The 2,737-nt window shown below is 41.0% G+C and overlaps 1 protein-coding gene across 1 annotated transcript in view; it reads left to right on the top strand.

Moving 5' to 3' along the window:
• The window catches only part of LOC107738573 (round spermatid basic protein 1-like protein), a 12,123-nt gene that overhangs the window by 8,008 nt on the left and 1,378 nt on the right, over positions 1-2,737 (top strand). The gene's annotated exons all lie outside the window — the stretch shown is intronic.

Here is a 2,737-nt window from a genome sequence, read left to right on the forward strand (position 1 = left end):
ATTTTTTTTCAGTAATTTATCAAAATATTTAAAAATGTTTGCTGCATAGTTAAAATACGCTACGCGTATTAAAAAAAAATTGTTTTTTAGGGGGGAAAAACATAAGGCGCATTTTATTATTTCATTCAGAAATAGGCCTAATGCCGACGTGAAATGTTTACAAACATTATAACAAACACTGTAAACATAGCTAGGCTATTTTAGTTCCCCTCACTCCACAACAAATCCTTTCAATTAACAGTATTTGGTTAACAATCGGTTAACGAGCGTCGGTTAGGAAAAATAACCGAAATGAACATCCCTAGTATAGATGTAAGCAAAACAGACAATCATCTTTTCTTGTAAAACGTGACAAGATCGCAAATTCAAAAGCGAAAGCATCCGAAGCCCGGCTTATAACACAGAAAAAGAGGAACTTAACTCCCGTTCACAAAATTCAAATCACAAATAATACTACTAATGAAAAAGAACGGGTTGAATGTTAACCACTTTCGTTTCCATATAACTATAAACTATGATAAAAGTTCATCAGCATGCATTGATTAATCCCATGTTGTAGCAAAAAAAAACAACATTTGCGACCAAATCATGTGCTCGTGCGATTAACTGAGAAAGTTAGTCGCAAAAGAGCGAGCAGTGGGAAGAATGAGTCTGGAGCCCTGAAGTAGATTACTGGATGACAAGAATGAAATCATGAAGCCAGTGAAGATGTGTGTTTGTCTACATACTCATTTAACAAACACTTTTATTCAAAGTGATTTACAAATAAAGAACACAACAAGCGATTCATCTTAAGGAGCCAAAAACAAGAGCAGTGCTAGTAATCAGGGTTGCCAGGTCTGCATAACAAAACCAACCCAATTGTTACTCAAAACTAGTCCAGTCTCAAACTGGATATCAAAATCACATTCTGGAGATTCCACCTTGGTTGAAGTCATGTACCGGAGGATAGGGCGAGGGCTTTCGCTTCAACCCACATCAACAGTATACAGTACGGGAAAGGCGTGGACTTGGCAACACTGCTAGTAATACAGACGTTTTTTTAAAGAGGCAGCGGTGGAGTGCTCACGAGTTTTCAGCTGTCTTGAATGGATTCTGCATTCCTTACAAGGTTAGGAAGATCATTCCACCAGCAAGGAACAGCGAATGAAAACGTTCTGGAAAGTGATGTTGTGCCTCTCTGTGATGGTGCCACACGGCGTCGCTCACTCTCTGACCGCAGGCTTCTGGACGGAGTGTAGACTCATAAGAGTAGAACATGATGGAAGTCCAGTCAGAAGAGTGTGCAGTAGTCCAGTCTAGAAATGACAAGGTCCTGGACGAGACGTTGCACAGTTTACTGAGTTAAGAGGAGCCAGACCTACCTGATGAGATGCAGTGCTGGTTCTGCTTGATCTGTTTGGGATTATTGTTGATGACTGTAGCTGGATAGTGAATTGTACTGTACTGTCAGAGTAGCCGTGAAGACGAGAAGCTCTGTCTTCGCTAGACTGTATTTGCCGCTACGCTGGAATCGACACACACACACACACACACACACACAGGCATGCTTTATCAGAAACACTGAGACAGGCCGACCCATGAGGTCTGATGTCTGACAATCTTCTCATTAGAAACAGCATCTGCTCTTCCTCCGTTTGTACCATTAATAGAAACGTGAGCTCCATAAAACGGCTGGACACACTGCCAGAGAGAGAGAGAGAGATCGCTAGCAGTGTTTGTTCTGCTGTATGTCAGGCCGATATGAGTCAGACCTGCAGGCATTAGCAGCCTGGACATGACGTGAGTGATGTCATCAATCCCATCATGCACTGCTCACTTCACATTCCCTTGGTTCCTGAAGAGCTCACTGTACTGGAGTGATCACATGACCACACAATGCTTCACTGGCGCTGCATCATTCGTTTATTAATAGCATTCGGTGTATGTTTGCATTTATGATCATGTGATCAATCTTGTGTTTAGACAGGTGTGTGTGATTTTACTTGAGTACTTGAGTCAAAACGCTCACCGTCTGCCTCTCTCCGTCTCTGTCTCTCATGATATCTTTACATAGTGGGTATTTTTGTCCTGAAAATGTTCCCTCTTGTTGTTGACCTTTTAGAGTTTGTTGTTGTCGTTTATCTGTGTGTTTGTGGTTGGGAGTGACTCTACAGCTCATGTCATTCACACACATGATGATGCAGTATGATTTCTAGTAGGGATGAACGATAAACTACGATAAAAGTCACGATTGTTAGTATTACTGTTTCATATTTTAATTGTCATTAAAACCATATTTGATTTTCTCGATTAAAAAATTCTCAGCATTAAGCAAAGTTAGTAAGAGTCTCACACAGTCGCAACATGCAGCGTAGGTTTGTTTTGTGTGAAACATGACGGAAAGCAGAGTGCTGAGAGAATGGATGAATGAATGTATGAATTCTGTGAATGCATCACGGGAACCGACTGTCTACAGAAGCTTTAATGGTATTTGCTTTCATCTTCCCTCTCTGTGTGATGCCTAATATAGCCGTGTTTATGAGCGCAGCGCTGCTTTGTTTACCAGGGAAACAGCCATATTCCTGCTGTTCCATCAGCGCCACCTGCTGTCAGACAGTGGAGTTACATTCTCATTCATTCTGTCTACTGTTTGTCTTCAGACCAATGCAAAAATGGGAACTAATTATTGTTGTAAATCTTTACCTGTAGATGAAAAACAAGCAAATGTCTCAGCACTTCGGATAATAATTTTGCG

Source organism: Sinocyclocheilus rhinocerous, unplaced genomic scaffold, assembly GCF_001515625.1.
Source record: "Sinocyclocheilus rhinocerous isolate Xijiao unplaced genomic scaffold, SAMN03320098_v1.1 scaffold3662, whole genome shotgun sequence".
NCBI lineage: Eukaryota > Metazoa > Chordata > Actinopteri > Cypriniformes > Cyprinidae > Sinocyclocheilus > Sinocyclocheilus rhinocerous.